At 44.6% G+C, this 27,305-nt stretch overlaps 1 protein-coding gene across 1 annotated transcript in view; it reads left to right on the plus strand.

Moving 5' to 3' along the window:
* prdm6 (PR domain containing 6) overlaps nucleotides 1-27,305 on the plus strand; it is a 326,361-nt gene that overhangs the window by 36,967 nt on the left and 262,089 nt on the right. The window lies entirely within an intron of this gene.

Consider the following 27,305-nt stretch of genomic DNA (forward strand, 5'->3'; position numbering starts at 1 on the left):
GGAGTTTGAAAACAAGGATGAGAATTTTAAAATCGAGCCTTTGCTTAACTGGAAACCAGTGTAGGTCAGCAAGCACAGGGGTGATAGATGAATGGGACTTAGTGTGAGTAAGGACACAGCAGCAGAGTTTTGGATGATTCAAGTTTACAGAGGTAAGAATATGGAAGACCGGTCAGGAGTGCATTGGGATAGTCACGGCTAGAGGTAACAAAGGCATGGATGAGGGTTTCAGCAGCAGAGTTGCTGAGGCAGTGGCAGAGTCAGGTGATGTTACGGAGGTGGAAATAGGCAGACTTAGTGATGACCCAGATATGTGGTCGGAGCTAATTTCAGGAGCAAATATGACACCAAGGTTGTAAACAGTCTGGTTTAGTCTCAGATTGTTGCCAGGGAGAGGGATGGAGTCGGTAGCTAGGAAACAGAGTTTGGAGTGAGGATTGAAGACAATGGCTTCAGTCTTCCCAATATTTAATTGGAGGAAATTTCTACTCATCCAGCACTGATGTCAGATAAGCAGTCTGATAATTTAGCAAGAGTGGGGGAGTGGAGGGAGGTGCTGGTTAGTTGCAGCTGGATGTCATCAGCGAAAATGTGAAAATGTTTTTGGATGATGTCACCAAGGGACACCATGTAAATGAGAAATAGGACGGGGGGCCAAGGATAGATCCTTGGGAGACACCGGAGGTTATGGTCTGAGAGCAGGAAAAGAAATCTTTGCAGGTGATATTCTGGTTAAGATTTGATAGATACGTATGGAACTGGGTGAGTACTGTCCCACCCAGCTGGACCACGGTGGAGAGACATTGGAGGAGGATAGTCTGGTCAATCATGGCAAGGGCTGCAGACAGGTTGAGAAGGATGAGGAGGGATGGATCACCTTTTTCACAGTCAATATGGATTGCTATTATAACATTCTAAATGTGAGTGCAGTGGAATGAGATATTTTCACTATGAGGAGATGGAAAAAATTGTATAATTTTCACTGAGCAATTTGTAATCTAGAAATTCCAGCAGTGCCCTTATGCGCAGAAAGTGCGGTGGGCTGGAATTTCCACTCACCTCTTGGTCCTCACCATGACCTCAATCCAAATACCATTTACATATTAGAAATGGATATGTGTACCAGTACCACTGCTACTGAGATGCCCACTCCACAGAGTTGTGGGATTTTGGATCAGCGACTTGCTCATACACAGGTGTTGGAGTGTGGAGCAAATTAATTTGACCAAAGAGTTCAATACCTCCAGTTTAGTTTAGTTTAGAGATACAGCACTGAAACAGGCCCTTCGGCCCACCGAGTCTGTGCCGACCATCAACCACCCATTTATACTAATCCTACACTAATCCCATATCCCTATCACATCCCCACCTGTCCCTATATATTTCCCAGCACCTACCTATACTAGGGGCAATTTATAATGGCCAATTAACCTATCAACCTGCAAGTCTTTGGCATGTGGGAGGAAACCGGAGCACCCGGAGGAAACCCACGCAGACACAGGGAGAACTTGCAAACTCCGCACAGGCAGTACCCAGAATCGAACCCGGGTCCCTGGAGCTGTGAGGCTGCGGTGCTAACCACTGCGCCACTGTGCCGCCCCGTTCTTCATGGCTTCTACTTTCTCCCTGCTGGGCTCCATATTCAAATGGCAATTGATTTCCCTTGGATCGATTGGCCTTTGTATATGGCACTGTAGGCCCACATAGGGCCTTGAGCAGTAGGTAAGCCTGCTTCATACAATATACTTACCACAAGCCGTATACATGGCATAACTGGCAGGATTCATGGAGCAGCCCAGGATTCTGCCAAACACCCCCCCAAAAGTGTCATTGGGACAGAGCAGAAAAAGTATCTCCCTGACCAATGAAAGTTCTCTGAAGCCTGACAATCGGGGGATGGTAGGAGACCCTGGAAATATGATGCACATACTCCATCGGCACTCCTTGTAAGGTAGCAAGGAAGGAACAGAAATGCCAATCTTTAGCCTTTCTACTCGCAGAAATACTACTTTTCACCCCAAAAGGATCAGAAGTTCTTCTTTTATATTTCAGTACTAGTTTCTTCAGTGAGGACATTGGTTTTTACCTCATTATACAAGGCTATATATTTTTGTTCAATTTGTTGGATCAGATCTCCATGAAGGAAATGTAATGTTAATGGTTTTCAGAACATCAAAGTGGCTCACTACTTTAATGTGTCTTTTCTTATATTCCAAAGTAACCCTATAAAATGCAGTAAATTAAGTGCAGTGCATCCTGTTAAATGGATATAATGGGCTGCATTTTACCAGCCCCTCGACGCCGTGGGTCGTGGCGCGGGGGCCTGTAAGAATTCTGTGGGGAGGGGCCCGCCTCGACCCTCGACATCGAGAAGGGCCTGCCACATATTAAGGGCGGCGGGGGGATCTCGGTGCGTCCCCCATGCTGCCAAGCGGCGGGGCCTTCATCTAAATATTTAAATGCACATTAATAAGATGCAAATGAACTTACCTGCTGGTGGCAGCCATCCCACACTGATTTTACGGTCGCCGATCGCAGCTCGGATTTCCGAGGTGAGAACCTTGTGAGAGAGGGGGGAGGAATAACATTTTCAGGGCGGGAGGGGTGGGGGAACGGGGAAAAAAATTTTCATTAGCTGTGGGGATGGTGGGAAGGTTGGGGAGGGAAAGTTCAAGTCGAGAATAAAATCAGTTTTGTTAATATAGGACACCGAAAAGACCATTGCGGGGGTTGGGGGCAGGGGGTGGGAGCGGTTGGGAGTGTCCTCCATCTCCTAAGTATTTATTTAAAAACAATTATTTCTAATACACCTTCAAAAATGTAAAATTTTTGCTAAGGGCTTGAAGCCCTTTAAAAATGGCACCTGTGCCTGCCCGGTGGTGCCGGACGCCGTTGCCAGGGAAATGGCGGCTGCCCCCTCTACGTCATCGGGAGCAGCTGCTCTGTCCCTCTATTTAAATCAGCCCTGCGCATAATATCACAGGGGCTCGGCAGCTGCACTTCCGTTAGGAAGGCAGCCGGGTTCAAAGTCGCTAATAAAATTCAGCCCAATAATTTATGTATATGTTTAAAAACATTTATTGGAAGGTTACATTGCTTTGAATTGGGAGGAATTTTATTATCTCCTCCACAGCAACTTTGGAGGTAGGGAGAGCATATAATCGGGTGGGATGGTGGCGGGGGAGGACCAGGCCACCATCCCGCCCCCACCCAAATTAGGTCCGGTGCGGGAAGGCCTGTGAATGGGTTGGTGGTGCTTCGTTAAAAGGCACAGTGCCTGATCGAGGGACCCAGCACCAGGAAGGGGGAGCCCACTGAGAGCCAACCTAGTTGCTAACCCCACTACAACCCCTTCCCTGCGATCCCTAATCTGTGAAATCCCTCCCATCCTGACTCACCTCTGGCCTGGTTCTAGCGCCTCTGGTGAATCCAATACCGGCAGCAGCCACCACCTCCGCCGTGGCGCTGCTCAGTAAAAGATTTGCCAGTCTCTGATTGGCCTGCAGCTCTCAGCAGGTGGGACTTCCATCGCCGGGGTCTTTAATCCCAGGGAAGGCCCGCTGCTGACCACTTAAGTGCCTAATTCGCACATAATGCGGTGAGCCTTCCCCAGAGGAGGCAATGCAGGGCTCTCACCGGCGTTTTAGCTGGTGGCTGAGACCCCGTTGCCCAGATAAAATCCCGGCCAAAGTGTGCGAGTGGTACTGAGATGTACAGATCAGGAATATTCCAAGTTCAGTCCCTGGTTTATGTTGAGTTAGCTGATCTCAGTCAGGGTTTCCTGTCCCTGATTTCTTGGCACATTCTGATAGTCTGCACAGTTGAATAACCTGCTAGCACTCACTGTCTGGGCTCAAACATGAAGAGTGACAACTAGGATGAAATACTTCAGAAGCAGTTACCACCCTCAGATTAAGAGGGGTAATGAAAAAATAAAAAGATGTTTCTTAGCTGTCATTTCATTTATGCTATGTCTGCACCAGCAAATATACTTGTATGGTCAGCTGAATAGAGTGAAAGCTTCAAAGCTAATGAAATTGTTTGATTATTCATTGCAGCTAATATTGGCCCCAAATGTCTATGGACCTTTGATCCCAGTGTCAGTGCTGGGTTTGGACTGCTGGGAACCTCCACTTCTCAACCTGCTGGAATTTCTAGAGTCGGGACCTGAAGGGGTCTAGTACCCCTACAACACGTCTCTGCCACTTGCCATTCAGGGGATGCTGGTAATTCCAATGGAGGCTGCCCACTCGGGGACACCTGGAAAAATGATGCATGTACCCCATCGGTGCTCTTTATAAGAGAGCTGAAAAAGTCTTGACTAATTTTTTAATTCTTTGAAGGTCTCCAGGCCTGGAGCCCTAGGTTGGTTCCACATATGTTGGCCGGTAGGCAGCAGCACCCTTTCCCACTTGGCATATCGACCTGTCAGTGGAATCTCAGGCTGGGGCCAAAAAAGCTATTGCACTGAAAGTCCCTCCCCTAGTGTTGCTTGGGGCTCAGAGATTCTTCCCCAAACACGGTTTCATTGGAACTGGTGGGAAATGCTAGGACCTGGTATATCCATATCCCTGCCTAACATATGGTCCTTCTGCCAATGGATTTCCAGCAGAAGTGCTTTGGAAAGGCTTCAAATTTTTGGCTCCATGGCATTTGGCTTATTTTGAATGCCTTACATTTTGTTTGATAAATATTTAAAATCTTCATATTAAAGCTGGTTGGTGTCATAGTTGCATTCACAATATCACAAGATTGTTGCAGACAAGAAAGGCCATTTAGTCCATTGTGTTTTAGCCCTTCAGGTAAATCTGAAAGTTCCTCCCATTGCAGCATCTCATCGTTTCTTAAATTAAAGATTTTTGCCTCCCCTACTCTATGCAGAAGTCCATTCAATGTATTGATCACTTTTTGTGTGAAGTATTTCCTGATATCAGTCTTAAATTGACTTTTTATTAGTGGCAACCCATTCTGCCCTGTCCTACTCACAATTTAGTTCACAATCATTTTCCAGATTTACCTTTCCCATACCGTTAACTACCCTATGTATCTTTATAAGATTATTTCTCAGACACCTACTTTCAAAGCTGAAAAATCCAAGGCCTGAAATTGTTTGGTATGGCAGAGGGTGCAAATTGGGAAGATTATTTGCAGGGAGTTTGGAATTTGGAGCCGATCTGTGATGTTTCTGCCCGATTTGGGCTCAATTGTGCTCAGACCTTTAAAGACAGTGACCAGCCTTGTTGCTGTTCTCTGTACTGCCTCCAGCACTTGAACCCAACATTTCTAAACCTGATCCTTTGCTCAAATTACATGTCACACAATGTGAAGAATCTCATCCCTCTACTAGACATTGATGTGCAGTATTGTGTAACATGGGCATTGTACAAGCAACATAACTACTGAGCAGAGCTGAGCTGGGTAAGATCGAGATTACAATAATGGACAGAAACAAACAGGGGCAGCTTAGTTACATTGAATGGGAGGAATTGTATCGGTTAAGGGTGGGGGGCAGGCTTGGGTGCAGGGAGTTAATGCCCTGGAAAAATCTCAGCGAGTGGAGAATGGCCATGTTTCCACTCTCTTCCACATTCAACAGGGATGCGGTTGGAAGCGAGCAGGAGCCCTATTTGTAGATGTCAGGTCAGATATTCAAATATGCTAAATAGCAATTAAGTGGTAATTTAATCTTCTGTTTTAGCTTTAACTGCCAGCACATGAATTTCCCGACTGTCTGGATCTTGCTGGTGCACAAGGAGAGACTACATGGGAAGTCATTGATCAAGGAGCCTAGCAAAACTGGAGTCAATGGGAATCAGGGGGAAAACTCCCTGCTGGTTGGAGTTGTACCTAGCGCAAAGGAAGGTGGTTGTGGTTGTTGGAGGTCAATCATCTCAGCTCCAGGACATCACTGCAGGAGCTCCTCAGGGTAATGTGCTCGGCCCAACCATCTTCAGCTGCTTCATCAATGACCTTCCTTCAATCATAAGGTCAGAAGTGGGGATGTTTGCTGATGATTGCACAATGTTCAGCACCATTCGCGACTCCTCAGATACTGAAGCAATCCGTGTAGAAATGCAGCAAGACTTGGACAATATCCAGGCTTGGGCTGATAAGTGGCAAGTAACATTCGTGCCACACAAGTGACAGGCAATGACCATCTCCAACAAGAGAGAATCTAACCATCTCCCCTTGACATTCATTGGCATTACAATTGCTAAATCCCCCACAATCAACATTCTGGGGTTCACCATTGACCAGAAACTGAACTGGTATAGTTATATAAATACCGTGGCTACAAGAGCAGGTCAGAGGCTAGGAATCCTGCAGAGAGTAACTCACCTCCTGTCTCCCACAATGCCTGTCCACCATCTACAAGGCACAAGTTAGGAGTGTGATGGAATATTCTCCACTTGCCTGAATGGGTGCATCTCCAACAACACTCAAGAAGCTCGACACCATCCAGGACAAAGCAGCCCACTTGATTGGCACCCCAACTACAAACATTCACTTCCTCCACCATGACGCACAGTGGCAGCAGTGTGTACCCTCCTCTACAAGATGCACTGCAACAATGCACCAAGGCTCCTACGACAGCACCTTTCAAACCTGTGACCTCTACCACCTAAAAGGACAAGGGCAGCCGATGCATGGGGAACACCACCACCTGCAAGTTCCCCTCCAAGCCACACACCATCCTGTCTTGGAATTATATCGCTATTCCTTCACTGTCGCTGGGTCAAAATCTGGAACTCCCTTCCTCACAGCACAGTTGGTGTACCTATGCCACATGAACTGCAGCGGTTCAAGAAGGCAGCTCACCACCACCTTCTCAAGGGCAATTAGGAATGGGCAATAAATGCTGGCCTAGCCAGCGACACCCACATCCCATGAATCAATACAAAAAAATTCAACTGACATGCCAGAAAGCATTCAGATAGAGAATCAGAACAGCTGCAGCCATGCCTATAGCAAAGGCTTGTACGCCCAGCACTTGTCTTGAGGGCATGATTTCCCTGATTTACAGGACAGGAACAACTTTTTGGAAGTCATTTGACTTACCTTGGATATTGTTTACCTTTCTGTAAACTTATCTGCTCTCAGCCTTTGCTGCTGAATGAGAGCAGCTTGTGCAGCCATTAGATCAACCTCTGAGGAGGAACAGGAGGACCAGCGACACTCAACACCAGCAGCATCAGTAGCTGCAACAATAGCTGTCTTCTTCAGAGAGACATGCTGCTCCACAGGGCAGAGGGGAAGGACACAGAGCTGCAGCTCGAAGGAGGTGATGCCCCCCAAACAGGGTGTACAGACAGAGGATCAGCTTTGTGGACATGACTGAGCAGCAGTGTCTCAGGTGACTCAGGCTCCTGTGGCAATTTGTTGCTGTCATTTGCAACCTCTTGGAAAAACACCTCCTTCCAAGAAGGCCAGGTGGACATGCTGTGCTAGTGGCGGTCAAGGTCAACACAGCCCTGAATTTCTTTGCCTCTGGCTGCTTTCAGACATCAGCTGGGGACTCCTGCAGCCCATCAGTCTGTCTCCGAATTCACAGATTCCATGTATGCCAAGGCAGCCAAATATGTGCACTTTGACAGCGTTGAGGCCTGTCAGTTGCAGATAGCTATTACCTTTTCTGCAGTGGCTGGATTTCCACAGGTGCAGGGGATCGTCAATTGCACACACGTGGTAATCAAGCTGATATCAGATAACCTTGCAGTGATCATCAACAGGAAGGGATTTCACTCCCTCAATGTGCAGATTGTTTGTGACCACCAAGGTTTATTATGCATGTGTGTGCCCAATTTTCTGGAATCTGCCATGACTCCTACATCATCTGCCCGTCAAGTCCTACATCCTCTGCTACGGGTCTGTGCACCTCCAAGCAGATTGAGTAGGTGGCCTCTTGGAGACAAAGGCTACCCTGCTGATGACACCTATCAGGAGCCCTGCCAATGATCCTGCGAAGAGGTACAACAGGAGCCAAATCATCACAAGGACAATCAAGGGCGGCACAGTGGCGCAGTGGTTAGCACCACAGCCTCACAGCTCCAGCGACTCGGGTTCGATTCTGGGCATTGCCTGTGCGGAGTTTGCAAGCTCTCCCTGTGACTGTGTGGGGTTTTTGCTCCAGTTTCCTCCCACAGCCAAAGACTTGCAGGTTGTTAGGTAAATTGCCCCTAGTGTAGGTAGGTGGTAGGGGAATTGAGGGGATGTGGTAGGAATATGGGATTAATGTAGGATTAGTATAAATGGGTGGTTGATGGTCGGCACAGACTCAGTGGGCCGAAGGGCCTGTTTCAGTGCTGTATCTCTAAATAAAAAAAAATAAAAATTGAGAAAATCATTAGCTTACAGTAAATGAGATCAGATGCCTTGACAGATCTGGGGGCCCCCAGAATAGTGGGGGTCTGCCGTGCGTTGCACAACTTGGCACTGCAAAGAGGAATGGCGCTGCAAGAAGAGGAAGCTGCAGACCGCTCATCATCTTCTACAATGAGGTGGAGGAAGAGGCGCATAATGTGGCCAGGATGTCTGTAGCCACACATCTGGCTACCAGAGAAGTCTGTGCCAGCCTCATAGATGCATGGTTCAGATAACAAACAAGCCTAAAGCTGTATGGAACTGTAACCCTGTACACTCTGAAGCCCCACCCCCCCCTACACAAAGCATTCCCCCAGTCATAAATTGCTCCTCACAGGCATGCAGTCTGCTCTTGATGTGCCATTGGGATGAAGTCTTTTGTCCACTGGAGAATTGAAATGCTGCACTGAAGAGGGCAAGACATATTAACAAAACTTTCCTCATTTACTATTTCACAAATTAACATTTACATAGTTACAAACACCCAAGTGAATTCCCTTGTTCAATTATGAAGTCTTCCTCTTCCTATCACTTCTATGTAATGCTACAATGCTGGAAGCAGGCTGCTCTTTCCCCTGCTTTGACAAGTGAGGTGCCCGTAGTGGATGTTCTCTGGGTTTTGGAGCCCATGAGGGCCCTGCCAAAGATTGCCCCATCTGCACCTGTGCAGGGGCAGACTCAGCCATCAGGGCAGCAGGCAGTATATGGATCTCTGTCTGAGGGGAGATGGGCAGCTGGTGAGGGATGAGAAGTGGGAGCACCTTGAAAGTCCCCACTTTCATGTGCCCTTACTCCATCCTCCCTCTCATGGCCCACCTGAACCTCCCAGCTATCAAAGAGCTGGAGACCACTTTGCTGCATGTCAATGTGGCATTCAGTCACCAAGGTGATACTTTGTTTGATCCTCTGTAAACTGGCAGCCAGTGTCCAGGCCATTCGTGATCATGCACTTGGTGCATCACGCATCTGACTCTCCATGAGATTGGCCACTCTTTCAGTGGAGTGGCCATCAATGCAAATGCCTGAGACATCATACATTCATGCTAGAGATGGAGTCCTCCATATTCTGTGCAAGGGTGTGCACTGCTTCTGACAGAAGCACACATTTCCTGTTGTTGCTCCACAAGTACCCTTTCTGTTGATGACCCTTGAGGCTCAGCATATGTATCCAGCTGAGCAGAGTTTGGAGTGTCCTGTGTCCTCCAATGGGGACTCACCACTGCTGTCCCTCTTTCCAGCATCTGTTCTTGCTCACATGTTATGTGCTTATCAGCATGTGCACCCCAATCTATTTGAGAAGCTGGACCCACTGAGGTGCATGTCTCTGCGCTGGTGGAGGGTGAACAGGAGTCATGTGAAGGTGCATCCTCAGAATGCTGCTATGAGGACTCCTCGGGCTCCTCCCTTATCTCCTCAGTCAGGGCCTGCCATGTACCTGTGGGAGATCAAAGACATGAGTTGGTGCTGAAAGTAAAAGAGATTGGGTTCTAAGTTAGCATAGTGCAGATGCGTTGGTTGATACCAATACATTTAATGTATTAGTGACATCGATTCAACATGAGGGACAGTTAAGTGACAAATAGCCTTCCCATGTCTTGCCTCCAGTCTGCACCAGTTTCTTGCTTCCCACTTGTATCTTGAATGCTTCACTCAGTGCTGCCATTATGAACCTTGCCAGGGTTCCTTTTAATAGAGATCATTCATTGCTTGTTTAGGCATGTCATCCCGCCCTCCTTGATTGGTCTGGGAAGCTGGAGGAGGCTTGATAACAGCGTGGCTCAGTGAAAGAGCCTTGGCAAAGCCCAATAATTAGTCAAACAGGCTCCCGACACAGAAATGGTCCCACCTTTTTGGCAGGGATTATTTAATTTATTTATTCATTATTTATTTATTTAGAGATACAGCACTGAAATAGGCCCTTCGGCCCACAGAGTCTGTGCCGACCAACAATCACCCATTTATGCTAACCCTACAGTAATCCCATATTCCCTACCATCTACCTACACTAGGGGCAATTTACAACAGCCAATTTACCTATCACCTGCAAGTCTTTGGCTGTGGGAGGAAACAGGAGCACCCGGCGAAATCCCACACGGTCACAGGGAGAACTTGCAAACTCTGCACAGGCAGTACCCAGAATCGAACCCGGGTCCCTGGAGCTGTGAGGCTGAGGTGCTCACCACTGCGCCACTGTGCCGCAAAATTCTGCCCAATATGTTGGTGATAAAAGCAGACAAAAACTTGACCTATCCACATAATATTATGCTTTTATTTTATTCATTCATGGGATGTCAGTGGTACTGGCAAGACCAGCATTTGCTGCCCATCCTTAATTGCCCTGGAGAAGGTGGTGGTGAGCTACCTTCTTGAACCGCTGTAGTCCATGGGGTGTATGTACATCCACAGTGCTATTAGGAAGGGAATTCCAGGATTTTGACGCAGTGACAGTGAAGGCAAGACAATAAAGTTCCAAGTCAGGATGGTGTGTGACTTGGAGGGAAACTTTCAGGTGATGGTGTTCTCATGCATTGGCTGTCCTTGTCCTGCTAGGTGTAGAGGTCATGGGTTTGGAAGGTGCTTTCGAAGGAGCCTGGCTGAGTTACTGCAGTGTATCTTGTAGATAGTACACACTGCTGCCACTGTGCGTCAGTGGTGAAGAGAGTGAATGTTGAAGGTGGTGGATAGGGTACCAATCAAGTGGGCTGCTTTGTCTTGGATGGTGTTGAGCTTCTTGAGTGTTGTTGGAGCTGCACCCATCCAGGCAAGTGGAGAGTATTCCATCACACTCCTGACTTGTGCCTTGTAGATGGACAGGCTTTGGGGAGTCAGGAGGTGAGTTACCGCAGAATTCCCAGCCTCTGACCTGCTCTTGTAGCCACAGTATTTATGTGGCTGATCCAGTTCAGTTTCTGGTCACCCAGGATGTTAATAGGACATCTTCCAATAATGGCCAACTTTCTAGCAGTGAAAGCATTCTGCTTTGTATGCAGGACACTGTTCATGCCTGTGGGTCTTTTTGGAACAACAGCGCTGGCAGGGTTTCATGGCGTCTTGCACGTTCCCTCCCAAGTGTACCTTCTTTTCTGGTACTGCTTTTACAGTCCTGTCGGTAAGGAACTGTATGGTTGCTGGAAGTTTCCTGAGCCAAGGTTTTTCTTCACCTATTTTTAGCCTGTTGGATAGGCTGGGGTTGTTCTCCTCGGAACAGAGAAGGCTGAGGGGAGGTTTGATTGAGATGTACAAAATTGTGAGAAGCCTGGATAGAGTGGAGCTGAAGGGTCTATTCACCTTAGCAGAGAGGTCAGTGACGAGGGGGTATAGATTTAAAGTGACTGGTAAAAAATTAGAGGGGAGATGAGGAAAAGCATTTTCACCCAGAAGGTGGTGGGGGTCTGGAACACACTGCCTGAAAGGGTAGTTGAGGCAGCGACCCTCAACTCATTCAAAAGGAGTCTGGATATGCAACTCAGGTACTGTAATCTGCAGGGCTATGGACCAAATGCTGGAAGGTGGGATTAGAATAGGTGGATCTTTTTTCGGCTGGTACAGACACGATGAGCCAAGTGGCCTCTTTCTGTGGCTTAAACTTTCTATGATTTCCATGATTCACCTCTCAGGATTGCTCTGTTCTGCTAACAGACCTCTGCTTGTCTCACCAGCTGTACTGCTTTGTCTAGGGTGAGCTGTTCTTTAGACTTCCATAAATCTGATAGGGATTCATCAGCAATATTAATCATATCATATCATATCATATCAGCATATTAATTCTGCTTTTAGGTCTCCATATTCATATCCTTCAACTAGCCTGTAAAGGGCATTAATAAAAGCATCTGTCAGTTCACCCTGTTTTTGGAGCCTTCTGTTAAATTTGGCCTGTTCTGGAATCCTCAGGTTGAAATAATTATCAAAGGCTTTTGTGACAGAAACCACACCTGCTAAATGGAAACATATTAATTTTGTCATATGGAACACTATTTGAACTGTTACTGGACCTTGAACATAACTTGTTTAAAAAAGAGCACAAAGCAGTGGCTGAAAACATGGCTGCACATTTGCATTCTGCGAGACAGTTGCCAGGAGAATGAATGGGAGTGCTCCCTGATTCAGTTAACCAGATGGGTTCTGTCAATCATGATGATCAAAAGACATTGAGAGTCATTGTCTGTGTAACAGCCAGCATTCTACTACCCCCTCCTCCATTGAGTGTGTCTAGTAAGCTTTGAAGAATCACCAAACCTCACAGGCGATGCGGTTTCAAACAAAGAGCTAATCACATGACTAATCTGCTGGTCAACCTGGGAATTGATTGAATCGTGTTCACAGAAAAGTTTTAAGACAGACTACAATTTGAAGACCAAAGATAAGCAAGGTCTCTCTCTCTCTCTCTCTCTCTCTCTCTCTGTCTCTCTCTCACGCAAAGTTCCAGGTACCCACGGATGTAAGTTAAGCCTCAGGACAGAAGACACCTGCAGCCTTCTGGTACCAGTGAAACAAATTTGAAAGTGTGCACTGGGCCCCAATGAGAACTGCAAGACTTAACTTCAATCAAAGACTTCACAACAAACCTAAAAAACCAGTAACTGAATTCCATCTACCACTTCAAACCTTCCCCCTTTAATTATTTTCCCTCCTCTGTATCTATTTGTGTGTGTGTTTATTGCATATGCATGCTAGTGTGGTTGCATCGTGTATTGCTAGTAGTTTTAACTGAGTTAGTGCTTTAAGGTTAATAAACTTACACCTTTCTTGTTTAAACTTGAGAAAGCCTGTCTGGTTGATTCCTTTACAATTGCAATTAGAGAGCAGCGAGCAAGGACTCACTGAGGGGAAGCTAAAAAACACTGTGTGTTAAAAGTTAAACCCTGTTACGGCCAAACCAGAAAAAGGCCGAGAAGGCAGCCCTAGACCCCTTCTTCACCTGGTCGTAACACTTTTAAGACATCTTCAAATTTATCTGATACCTCATTAATGTCCTGTCTTGCAATAACATTGCCTGCTATTGCTCCTATGAAATAAAGTAATATGTTGACTTGTTCCACTTCAGACTTGCCATCTAATTTTGAAGCAATTCTGTACCTCAAAAATCTTTTTCTCCACAGTGACCAGTTTTGAGTTTGATTTGGTCCTTCCATGTGCCCAAACCTCTCTGGTAGGGTAAATTTAAAATCCATGGCTTTTCCAAACTTTTTATGTCGTTTTCTTTCTATTTTAAATTTTCCTTCTCGTACTGGAAGTTTTCCTATGCTTTTCGGAAATTTTCCCAGGCTTTTTAGCCTTGTGGTCATCTCGTGTAATGATGCCGAACTTGGATCCACCCTTGTTAAGGATTTTTGGCTTTTCCCGGTGCTGCCTGCCTAGTGCGCTGATAGAAATAATTTTGTACACTTTTTTAAGTGTTGCTCACCAGATCCCTGACTGTTGCATGGTTCTCTGACTCAAAGCCTGCAATTGCTGGATCAGAATTTTTTTTTTCACAGACCACCACACCTCTGTGGTATAGCCTGAATGCCTCTGCAAGCCGACTCCCTGACTCTCTGTTTTATCCCTGGAGCAGCTCTGGAGCTCTTCACAGCCTCTTCTTGAGTTCTACAGCTTTGGTGCTACCTCTTCAGGTCTGACGAATTTTTCTGGGTGTTGTATAGCAAGAACCACTGCTGTTCACTATGTTGTCTGCTTGGCTAGTCTAGCTAGGAGAGTATTCTGAGTCTTTGGTAAGTTTCAACAATAACTAGTTTGTTACATTTCAGGAATTATATACACTTTACTTAAACATGTCTAACTTCTCAGATGGTCATGATACTTCTTCTCAAGTCTCTTTCACATGTGATCACTTACATCATCATCGTGGGAGGTACTACTCATACTGTCCCAAACATTAACCTTTTCAAACTCTTATATTACAGTTACTACTAGTTACAGGTAGGATATCATTACTACCAATTATGTACAGGCCAACAGTGAGTTATTGTATTACTGTTGATTATGAGGGGAACCTGAATGTTACCAGTATTACTAATAGTTATCAGTGCAATTTAGTGAGTTATCAATAATTACAGGTAGAATCAAAGTTCTTCCTAGGTCTTTACGGTTCATTCCCCCATCTTTGGTTTCACCTTTTCCCCTCCTTCGGTTTTCCCTACATAGGGGTGGCCTGTTGGCTTGAAATGAGCATAGATACTCAGCGACACGGCACCCAAACTTTATAAGATAAATGCAATAACATTTATCGAAGCCATTTGATCAGCTGCCACGTGAACAGATGCCACATGGTATTTGGTCAGAATATCACATGATCAAACCTCTAGGACACCTCCAACTACAGTTGGTAACCTTAAACCGGAGTGTTGCACAAAAATATTGACCCGCACCCAGTTCGTGCTCACCTGATTTGTAGGTGGCTTAGTGTAGCAGCACAAATTACTGTCCCTCACTGCTGGCCTGTGTTCAATCCCTCTCTGAGATCAATTCCCCACCCTGCTCCCAGGCCTGACTTACAAGACAGCTCACCACAGGAGCTGGATAATTTTCCAAGTTTCCACAGCCAGAAAGCTGTGGTGGAGTACCTGCTTTGTGCCAGCAGACGGCTGACTACATTCATAATGAGACTGAGCCTGAAAATGGTGCGGGCTTCCCTTAGGCAGAAGTCAAAAATCCCTCTCCCTCCCCTACATAAAATCATAGAATTTACAGACCAGAGGAGGCCATTGGCCCACTGTACCTGGATTGGCTCTCTGAAAGAGCTGTCCACTTAATGCCATTGTGCTGTCACGAGCTTCAGAGATTGGATGAGTGGAGGACTGAGGAATGGTGGAAAACATAAGAAAAAGGATGGGAAGGTGGAAGAAAGGTAGCTGCATGGATAGTCTCAATTATAGTACCATAGAATCACAGAAGGAGACTATTCAGCCTATCACACCTCTGCTGGCTCTCTGCAAGAGATATGTATCCACTTAATTCTACTTCCCAGCCTGTTTCCCAAACTTATTCAAATGATTCTTTTTCAAATATATATCTACATCCCTTGTAAAAGCTATTATAAATTCTGCTTCCATCAATGTTTCTGTTAGGGCACTCATGTCCTAATAATCCTATGTGTAAAAGATAGCAATCTTGTCACACATCCGATGGGGCTGTCTGGTCAACAAACCTGTGATGGAAAAAAGCCACAGTTCTTGCATTCTGTATCTTAAATGGGGAATCACAGTGACAGCTTGGGAAAGCTGACTGTCACAAAACCATGATTGAAATCTCCTGTTGGCTCAGTGATTTGTTACTAGCTGTAAAGACCACAAGGTGCCTGGTTCAGTCTTAGCTTGTGCTGAGTTAACTGATCTAAGCTACAATAGCAGTTGGGTTTTAAAGAGAGACATAGAGTGCACGAGCAAAGAGATAATGATAATTGGTCTGAGTTTCCTGAAGATTTGTGCCTTTTAATGGCACATCCAAGTCACAGGACCTGTAAAAATCTCAGGAAAATTGGTGCAAGTAACTTCAATCATTACTTAAACGGCTCCATAATTTCCTGAGACTTTTGTTCTACTCTGCCATTTCCATTGCCAAAAACAATTGACCAGTGACGTATCAGAGCTCCACCCCATTAAAATCAATGGAGTGATTATTGCAAAATGGCAGTGTTGGGCTGAGTATACATGAACTGTAACAATTAGAACAGATTTAAAAGAGGGATCATTACTTTGAGCATGAACAATTGCTCTCTGAATTCTAAATTTTCTTGATCAGAATGATCAGAGTTCAATTTTGTAAATGTTTAATGTAATACATATACGAATGTTATTTATATTTATTTAATGTAATGCCAGATACCAGACTCAAAAAAAAAGCTAAAGGAATCCTTTAATCATTGTGGAATTGCCTCTTGGGTGATTGTTTTCTGTGTTGCTTTTAAAATTGATTTCGGATGTTAATCAGGGGTATAGTACAGCACATTTAACTCCACATTTCCATGTGTAGCCTTGTGACATTGTGTGAGTTACAGGATGACTGTTATTTTCCTAATAATCTTCATTCCTATGCCAATATTTATTCAAATTTCAGGAATATGCTGTTGGATATAAGTAAATAAACAACGAAATTAGATTGCAATTCCCACCAGAAATATGCAAACGTAATGAATTTTTAACCAACCATCTGCTGCACCATTCCTGATTCACTGCTATGCTTACTGCAGCAAATTCTAATTATTTTTCCTGCAACTTGTGGTGGAAATTCACCACTGGAGGTTCAGGGAGCTCAGCAGTCTAACGTATGGTGTTCATCACCAATATCGCTATTACAGCAAATTCCAGCCAAATTATAAATTTGTACATGGCAATTGTTGAGCCAGAGTTAGAGAACTGTATGCGGTTTTGGGCACTCCATTATAGAAACGACATGAAAGCTACAGAGTGAGCGCAGTGTGGGCTTTTTTATATTCATTCGTGGGATATGGGTGTCGCTGACAAGTCCAGCATTAATTGCCTATCCCCCCGTGGTGGCTGTGGTGGGGAAGAGACGGTTGCCCACCTCCTTCTGGAATGTGTCTTTGCAAAGCAGGTATGGAAAGAGATGCAGTGGTTTTTGTCGAGGTTCATCCCAAGCAGCTCTGTAACACAGGAGTCTGTGCTCTACGGGCTGTTCCCAGGGACGCACACCGAGACAAACATCAACTGCTGCTGGCGGACTATCAATTCGGTGAAAGACACCCTTTGGTCAGCCCGAAACTTGCTGGTCTTCCAGCGCAAAGAGTTGTCCACGACCGAATGTTGCAGACTGGCACATTCCAAGGTCCAGGACTACGTGCTGAGGGATGCACTAAAGCTTGGGGCAGCCGCAGCAAAAGCTCAATGGGGAAAGACCACTGTGTAAGGTCCCCCCACCAAGCTGAACGGAGGGGTTGGATCCATGGGAAACCCCTCGAACTGTATCGGGAAAATTTTGTCTCCTGTTAAATGTAAAAATGTATCTGGCACGACAAATGTGAAATGGTAGGGTTGTGAGGCAACTCATGATTGTATTGAAGGAAACTGATCACCTTTGCACTGTTTGTAATTTTTGACTTGGCGCTGTTTGAAACTGTTTGCTAATGTATTTTTTACAGATTTTTATGAATAAAGTATATTTTGGAAATCAAAAAAAATTAATTGCCTATCCCTAATTGCCATTGAGAAGGTGGTGGTGAGTTGCCTTCTTGAACCGCTGCAGTCTATGTGGGGTAGGTACACCCACAGTACTGTTAGAAAGAGAGTCCAGGATTTTAACCCAGCGACAGTGAAGAAACGGCGATATAGTTCCATGTCAGGATGGTGTGTGGCTTGGAGGGGAACTTGCAGGTGGTGGTGTTCCCATGCAACTGCTGCCCTTGTCCTTCTAGGTGGTAGAGGTCACAGGTCTGGAAGGAGCCTTGGTGCATTGCTGCAGTGCATCTTGTAGATAGTACACACTGCTACCACTGTGTGTCGTTGGTGAAGGGAGTGAATGTTTGTTGATGGGGTGCCAGTTTAGCAGGTTGCTTTGTCCTGGATGGTGTTGAGCTTCTTGAGTGTTGTTGGAGCTGCACCCATCCAGGCAAGTGGAGAGTATTCCATTGCATTCCTGACTTGTGCCTTGTAGATGGTGAACAGGATTTGGGGAGTCAGGAGGTGAGTTGCTCACCGCAGGATTCCTAGCCTCTGACCTGCTCTTGTAGACGTGGTATTTATATGGCTATTCCAATTCAGTTTCTGGTCAATAGTAATCCCCAAGATGTTGATAGTGAGGGATTCAGTGATTGTAATGCCGTTGAATGTCAAGGGGAGATGGTTAGATTCTCGTGTTAGAGATGGTCATTGCCTGGCACTTGTGTGGACCGAATGTTACCAGGATGATGCTAGGGATGAGACGCTATTATTTGGAAGCAGAATTTGAGATACTGAGACTATTTTCACTGGTACAGATATGGCTGAGAGGAGATTTAATGGGCTGCATTTTAAGACTCTGCTGCCGAAATAGGCGGCCGGCGTAAAGAAATGCGGCTCCGCACGCTCGGGGAGCACATCGTGGAGTCACCGCGATTTCAAAAGCGGCGGCTCATTTGCATGGCCGCAGCGCCCGCCCCCCGCGATGAGATGGAGGGGGTGGGCGAGCTGTGGTCGGCAATGGCATCCAGCGCCAATGCGCAGGTGCCGGCACCATTTTTAAAGGGTTTACAGCCCTCAGTGTACATTTAAAATTTAAAGGTCCGGTTAATGTAAGATGTTCCAAAAATGAATGAAATGACCTTACCATGCACTCTCCCACCCCCACAAGGGCATATCGCAACATTCCTGCCCTTTCCCCCCCGGAATACCAGTATTGAAAATTTGACTTTCCCCACCCTCCAAAGTTTGGCACCTTTATCCTTTAACTCTTCCTATCACCCCTCCGACCAATCAGAGGCATTCTAACCCTGTTCCCCTGCTTCCTGAACAGAGAAAAACACCTGGTCCCCCCTCCCAACAGATGGTGCGCCACATTTTCCTGAATGGGGATTCGAAGGCACGGCATTGTCGGCTGCCATAATAAAGAGTGGAACGTGGTGGTTGAATCGGTGCAGCCTACATGGTAAGTAGGCATTAATATATCTTAATGTGGGTCCCACTACCGCCTCCAAGACTGGTACGGTGCCTGCTGCCGTTGGGGTTGGTGATGGGCCTATGCCGTACCGATCTTCATTTTAAAAAATTCATTCATGGGATGTGGGTGACGCTGGCCAGACCAGCATTTATTGCCCATCCCTAACTGCCCTTGAGAAGGTGGTGCTGAGCTGCCTTCTTGAATCGCTGCAGTCCATGTGAGTTAGGTACACCCACAGTGCTGTTAGGAAGGGAGTTCCAGGATTTTGACCCAGCGACAGTGAAGGAACGGCGATATAGTTCCAAGCCAGGATGATGTGTGACTTGGAGGGGAACTTGCAGGTGGTGGTGTTCCCATGCATTTGCTGCTCTTGTCCTTCTAGTTGGTAGAGGTCGTGGATTTGGAAGGTGCTGTCTAAGGAGCCGGTGCATTGCTGCAGTGCATCTTGTAGATGGTACACACTGCTGCCACTGTGCGTCGGTGGTAGAAGGAGTGAATGTTTGTGGATGGGGTGCCAATCAAACGAGCTGCTTTGTCCTGGGTGGTGTCAAGCTTCTTGATTGTTGTTGGAGCTGCACCCATCTAGGTAAGTGGAGCGTATTCTATTACACTCCTGACTTGTGCCTTGTAGATGGTGGACAGGCTTTGGGGAGTCAGGAGGTGAGTTACTCGCCACAGGATTCCTAGCCTCTGACCTGCTCTTGTAGCCACGGTATTTTTATGGCTACTGCAGTTCAGTTTCTGGTCAATGGTAGCCCCTAGGATGTTGATAGTGGGGTTTCAGTGATGGTAATGCCATTGAATGTCAAGGGGAGATTGTCAGATTCTCTCTTGTTGGAGTTGGTCATTGCCTGGCACTTGTGTGGCGCGAATGTTGCTTGCCACTTATCAGCCCAAGCCTGGATATTGTCCAGGTCTTGCTGCATTTCTACACGGACTGCTTTAGTATCTGAGGAGTTGCGAATGGTGCTGAACATTGTGCAATCATCAGCGAACAGCCCCACTTCTGACCTTATGATTGAAGGAAGGTCATTGATGAAGCAGCTGAAGATGGTTGGGCCCAGGAAACTACCCTGAGGAACTCCTGCAGTGATGTCCTGAGCTCAAATGATTGACCTCCAGCAACCACAACCATCTTCCTTTGCGCTAGGTATGACTACAACCAGCTGAGCGGTTTCCCCCCGATTCCCATTGACTTCAGTTTTGCTAGGGCTCCTTGATGCCATACTCGGTCAAATGCTACCTTGATGTCAAGGGCACTCTCACCTCACCTCTTAAGTTCAGCTCTTCTGTCAATGTTTGAACTAAGGCTGTAATGTCAGTCAGGAGCTGAGTGGCCCTGGTGGAACCCAAACTGAGCATCATTGAGCAGGTTATTGCTAAGCAAGTGCCGTTTGATGGCACTGTTGATGACACCTGCCATCACTTTACTGATGATTGAGAGTAAGCTGATGGGGCGGTAATTGACCTGGTTGAACTTGTCCTGCTTTTTGTGTACAGGACAAACCTGGGCAATTTTCCACATTGCAGGGTAGATGCCAGTGTTGTAGCTGTACTGGAACAGCTTGGCTAGGGGCGCGGCAAGTTCTGGAGCACAGGTCTTCAGTACTATTGCCAGAATATTGTCAGGGCCCATAGCCTTTGCAGTATCCAGTGCCTTCAGTCGTTTCTTGATATCACACGGAATGAATCAAATTGGCTGAAGTCTGGCATCTGTGATGCTGGGGACTTCAGGATGAGGCCGAGATGGATCATCAACTCGGCACTTCTGGCTGAAGATAGTCGCAAATGCTTCAGCCTTATCTTTCGCACTGATGTGCTGGGCTACCCCATCATTGAGGATGGGGATATTTGTGGAGCCACCTCCTCCAGTTGTTTACTTGTCCACCACCATTCACAGCTGGATGTGGCAGGACTGCAGAGCTTAGATCTGATCCGTTGGTTATGGGATCGTTTAGCTCTGTCTATCGCATGCTGCTTTCGCAGTTTGGCACGCAGATAGTCCTGTGTTGTAGCTTCACCAGATTGACACCTCATTTTGAGGTATGCCTGGTGCTACCGTTCCTGGCAGTTGAGGGGCTTTAAAATCCAGCCCAATGAGATTTTTAAATTATGAGGGCTTTGATAGGGCGAATAGAAAAAACTCTCTTTCCTCTGTTTGCGGAGTCAGGGAAAATTGTCATTAAGAAGGTGATGAAGGAGGTTAGAGAAATTTCTTTACACAGATTCCTATCAAGTGACTGTCTACTACAATATAAATGTGTGTGGATTTCAGGTGTGTTCAGGATTGGCCTTGGATATGATATCCTCAGTGCTGATGTTCATTGTCTAAAGTTGCAGTGAAGAATGGTCATTTAGATGATGTGCTATAAAGCTCTTGGCAGCCGTGAAATCACCTCTAAGTCAGCATGATCAGGAGGGGAGAAAATAAGAAAGTAATCTGAAATAAAAAAACAAGATTAATACTCTGTTTATTGTAGCATTGGGGAGCTGAACAAACATGACAGGGTTTTATTTAGTTTGATTAGCTTATCCTGCAACTGGCCATCTGGCCCAGACTATAAATGGGGCGAACGTCTAACATATTCTGAGCTCCCTTTGATAGCAACTGTCTTATAAAGCAGAATGGAAGTTTAATCTTCATGTGGCAGTTTTAACAGCTTCGTGAGAAATAATTTAAAGCAAAAATACAGCCAACAAAAAATATTATCAATGCCTTCAGAAGTTGATAGAGTTCGATCTTCTGCATAATCAAAAATTACTGATTTGTTTCTGTTTTGTTCCTTTTAAAATTATTTTCCTCCCTCATTCCTACCCATGCATTGCCTGAAATGAAGAGGTTGGGTAAGAGTCCTGATCCTAGGCCAATGGTCTTGAGCTGTGGATATTGGGGGATTTGCAACACTGGTTCACAATGATGTGCCTGCCAGATGCCCCCCTCTCTTTCCAGCTTAATGGCATGGTTAAAATCAGTAACATGCTGTGTGGATAACCACAGGTGCAACTTTGTATTCTGTCTTTTCATGTATCAGTAATGCAGTCTTTTAACATGCTGAGAGTCATTTTACAGTGTAACCTTCCAATGCAGACTGACAACAAACCATATGGTACACTTGGTCTTTAAAATAGTTGTTTGAGGGGAAATAACCATGCTTGCTATATGTTTTTTTCTTCGATTTTCATAGTTTAATTAACTGATTATGATATGCAAAGGAGAAAAATGTAAACAGATTTCACATTAATACAATGTTAGGGCAGTGTATGTGGCATTGAACTATGGCATTAATTTATGACTAAAGGGCATCCATTTTGAAAAGTTCAAAGAAGTACTATGAAGTAAATGAGTTTAGTCAGTATAACTTCCTCTATAATTGTGTGTCACTTACTTCATTGGATAAATGATACAAGGTAATCTGGATAGAGTTGTGGATTACACTATTCAGTTGGGCAATATTGTGCATCAAGAGTTGTCTGCTGTACAGTCTATCATTGCTTAGCACGCAATATCAGTCGCATTTACAGGGAAGACCTCAGCCACATAGACCAAGAGCAAAGATGGAGCAACTCTCTTGAATGTTGCTATTGATGACATTGAGATGTTGAGGTCATGTTGCAATAAAAGCTGGTTTTGAAATGCCTGAAACACCCTAGGAAAGTAGGTGGGAATCAGAGACTTCTGTTCACAGAGATCAGTGGCTGTGGTCAGGACTTGATGTCCAGTAGGGGATTTGTGTGCAGGAGCACAGGGACAAGTAAATAATTCTTAAATAGCTGCCGATATCTTACAGCACCTACTCCCTAGGCAAGTGACTACAGAACCAACCTAAAATAAGCAGGCCCCACAGGCAAGACTACCTAAGTCTGCAATACGTAAGACAGAGGCAGCCAACAAAATCACAGGCTGGCCCTCAGGAAACCTGACAAGATTACCTACACTTGCTCTTTTCAATAAAGCATCACTTAGAGGTAATATAAGAATAAGAAAACAGTGCATTGGTACAAAACATACACAGGGTAATACATATTACACAAAGCCCAGACTGGCAAAAATGGTAAATCACACTATAATTCTGAACTGTGCCTCACTGATCTTGCCAATGGGGACTTATGCCAAAATTTCCTAAGAGACTAATTTGAATACATCGCAATTTATTATTAACATGAAACAAGGCACTTATTTGAGGCATAACCATTGATGGGCCCCTGGAATTTTGTGCACACTATATAAAAACTCAGAACAGAGTGAGACTTGGGAGTTGTAGAAAGTGACAACATATTTTTATCCCTGCAATCTTTTTTGATAAAATAACTTTCAAGTTGTTTCCAAACTGTCAACAACATCTGCATTTTCACAGAGACGTGCTCAGAGGTGAGGACAACCAAGAAGGGATCCAGCCTTTCTTTGGGAGGGAGAACAGCAGTTCCTCCTGGAGGAACTTGAAGTCAGAAGGGGACAACCAGTGAGCCTGTAAATGTTACTGGCCTCATCTCTTTCCTCCACAGGGGGTACTTCATATTGGATAAAGCCAGATGCCCTCTGGCTGAGGGCACCTGACACCTGTTGAATGGAGGCATATAATTCTCCCTAGCTGACATTGCAAAGATCTCCAATGGATGATTAGAAAGATCAGGAGACATACAAATTGAGGGCTGTGGTGACCTTCATCTCCACTAATAGGCCTTGTGGAAAGTAAACTGTATCTTTAGCTCTTACGAACATAAGAACATAATCAAAAAGTGCAAAATCTGTTCGTGTGGTTTTGGTCTTTATAAGAGGGTGACTGCCGTAGAAAATTGAAGTCTTAAATTCCTGTCAGAATTATACATTACACTTTCACTGTTTCATAACAGGATATTTTAATCATTCAGTAATGATTGCAGATATTATCTAGTTATGGGTCTGATTTCTAAATAATACATAGTTATCCCTTGAAGACATGCCAATTCCTTAAAATTTAATTTACCATATAATTTATTTCATATTTTAAATATTAATTTGGTAAGCCCAAAAATATTAAAATAAAGACTGACTCAATGAGATTTTGAACAAAAATCAGTATAATAAACAAATTAAAAGCTGCTTTAATTCTCTGGTTACTTTATCTTCTATTATTAATTTATATTTATCTCCAGTTACTTTCCCCATCTGATTATTATTCCATACGTACTGTATCCAAATATAACATTCCGAGCACAACCAGATCTTTTATTTGTAAATGATTTTTATCATTTGTGTTAAATCATTATTTTCTCTGGACAATGACAGAGACTGTTTAACTTTTAGTGCCACATTACTACACAAATAATCACAGGTCTGTCCTCGACTGCCTTTGCGTACTGTTTGTCTTGTACTTGATCCATGTGCTTCGCTGTACTACAGTTCAGACTGGATCAGATATCATTCCATTACCTCACACCATGTCTTGTTACCTGTGAGTGTTCATGGGAAATGATAAACTGTCTGAACCACAGACCACGTTAATTCTTCCTGTGACATGAATTAGAGGAAAGGTGACAAGTTTAACACTGGTTCACTGAGTTAGAAAGCCACATAATTAGTCATTCTAGTTATTTCATGGCCCATTTCATTTTGGATCCCATGATCTTTTGTGTGTACAGCAGTTGCCCAATTTGTTTTTGAAAAAGATTCTGGTATTCTTTAACAAAACATTCCATTTTGGCAAAAGTTTTTTTTTCCAATAATAGTGCAAAGCGCGATTATAAATAAATCTGGTAATTTAGACAGACTGAAGTTCTGAAAACAATCTTTTTCAACTGTTTTTATAAGGAAAACAGAACACTTTCTGAATAATTAATCCATATTATGTCAGCAAGCTAATTTTCTTTCTTAATGTAGTTACGATTAGAACATAAATGAGAAATTACCTAGCACATTAATGTATCTATTCTCCAGGGACAGATTATGTAGCCACAAAATGGTTCTCATTCCTGTTTCATGTCAAGATGTAATAAGCCTAGACTGGAGGAATCCAAATCAGAAATGTAATGAAAATACAGTAGAAGTCTGGGAAAATTTAAAGCAGGGGGTTAAAATAATTAGTGTCCTTTGTCAAACATTAGAACGATTTTTTTTCTCTGTAGTGCATTTATAAATAAAAAGTACATAGACCCTGAATTTCCTCAGGATGCAATCCCTGTACTTACACCAGGAATGGGCCTGATTCTGCCCTCAATTGTCTAAGCTACTCAACTTTGCAGGGTCAGTGATAGGGTACCACATTTCCAAAGGGCAGGTGGGTGTAAATACCTCTTCGCTGCCTGCCTGTCCCTTAAATCTGAAAAATATATGGCACCTGTCCATCACTTGGTAAGGGGGTGGGGGAGGGGTGTTTTTGCCCCAGCCATGACCTCCTCAGGAAGCTGATCAAAAATATTTGTTTAAAAATGACCCCCTTTTGACCCCTCACTTGGCATACTAACTAACCTCGTCAGAAACACGGGTCCTGACTGAACCAATAGAGTGGGAACTCCAATTACAGGGTGGCCCTGCTCCTGTTGAAACTAGGGGCAGGATTTTAACCAGCCCTTGGAAATGGGAACGGAAGCAGAGGGGCAAACAAAATGGCAAGGAGTTCTGATTCCAACATTGTAGGGGTTCGTTGCCATCTTGTCCGGGTGGGGAAGGCAGAGGATGGTCTTCCCACCCCAGGCCAATCGAGAACCTTAAGTGGCCAACTAATGGCCATTTGAGGGCCTTTTCCCACCTCCACTCCAATTTTGTGGAGGATGGAGGGGCCTGCTGCTGCTTGGAGACGCTATCAGGAGAGCTCTGGCAGCCTCCTAGTGGGATCGGGAGGTATCCCTCCTTTGGTGGCAATCCATAGCCCCTGGAAGTCCCCTCGGGAAACCGACCCCCCCATTCACCAACCATCCTCAAATCTATAACAAATACAATAACCCCATCTCTGTGAATTTCTCTAATGATTATGTTTTGATCTTGATGGCTTATTAAAAACTATATTCCCATCCTTTCACACTCACTCTACCCCAATATGCCTTTTCCCTTGCAAATTTTCCATGGCCTAGCGTCTGGTGGCATTGATGTCTCTGTGGTCACTGAATAAGTGCCCTGTTCTTCTATGAAATGGGGCTGGTCCTGCCAGTATTACATCTCACCCTCTTTCCAAGAGACTGTGGCTTGATGTACTGAGAAATAACAAAACTCACTCCTAGGCAACATGCAAATTCAAATGACAATCGAAGCAGTGAATCAAACTCATAGCAGATATGTTCTGTTTTGCAATGGTGTTGAGTTACAATTCCTTGCCTCACAAAAAAAAGATATTTTGAACCTGTGCTGCTAATATAGCACTGCTTTCCCCTCATTATTCTATTCATGACCAGTAAAATTATTTCACCCATGAACTGCAAAATGCAGATCTGTAATGTTCTAATAGTGGGTTAGTGTTATATTTCAGCTCTGATGTCTTCAACACAGATGATGAATGAATGCTGCCACATGTTATCCTGAATGAAACAACCCAAACATATTTTCCAATTTTTAAAAAACATTTGAAAGCATTCATTCTGCCAACCATAATCTTTATAATCATATCAAATATTTTAACCTGTAACTTCAGTTCAAATTAGAACTAATACAGCAAAGCACAGGGGGAAACAAATATCCACTTGGTACCGTTCCAATAAACGTAAAGTTATGTTTCTCAAATAATTAATCATCTACTTTTAAAGACATTTTGTCAGTTTTGATTTGTAAAAATATGTATGTAATATTTAAGCAATTGAATTTGCCCCTAAAGTGACTCTACTTTCTAGTTGCATTATCACAATTGAAATTTTTCTTGACAACTTTTATTAGTGGTTAACTGATTGTTTTATGTATTGTTTAGTTTCTATACTTAACAACAAAAACAACAACAAGTTGTATTTATATAGTTCCTGTAACATAATAAAATGTCCGAAGGCACTTTAGAACAAAGAACAAAGAACAAAGAACAGTACAGCACAGGAACAGGCCATTCGGCCCTCCAAGCCTGCGCCGATCTTGATGCCTGCCTAAACTAAAACCTTCTTCACTTCCGGGGACCGTATCCCTCTATTCCCTTCCTATTCATGAATTTGTCAAGATGTCTCTTAAACGTCGCTATCGTATCTGCTTCCACCACCTCCCCCTGCAGCAAGTTCCAGGCACTCACCACCCTCTGTGTAAAGAACTTGCCTCGCACATCCCCTCTAAACCTTGCCCCTCTCACCTTAAACCTATGTTCCCGAGTAACTGACTCTTCCATCCTGGGAAAAAGCTTCTGACTATCCACTCTGTCCATGCCGCTCATAACTTTGTAAACCTCTATCATGTCGCCCCTCCACCTCCG

The sequence above is a fragment of the Heterodontus francisci genome, chromosome 4 (assembly GCF_036365525.1).
Source record: "Heterodontus francisci isolate sHetFra1 chromosome 4, sHetFra1.hap1, whole genome shotgun sequence".
Taxonomy (NCBI): domain Eukaryota; kingdom Metazoa; phylum Chordata; class Chondrichthyes; order Heterodontiformes; family Heterodontidae; genus Heterodontus; species Heterodontus francisci.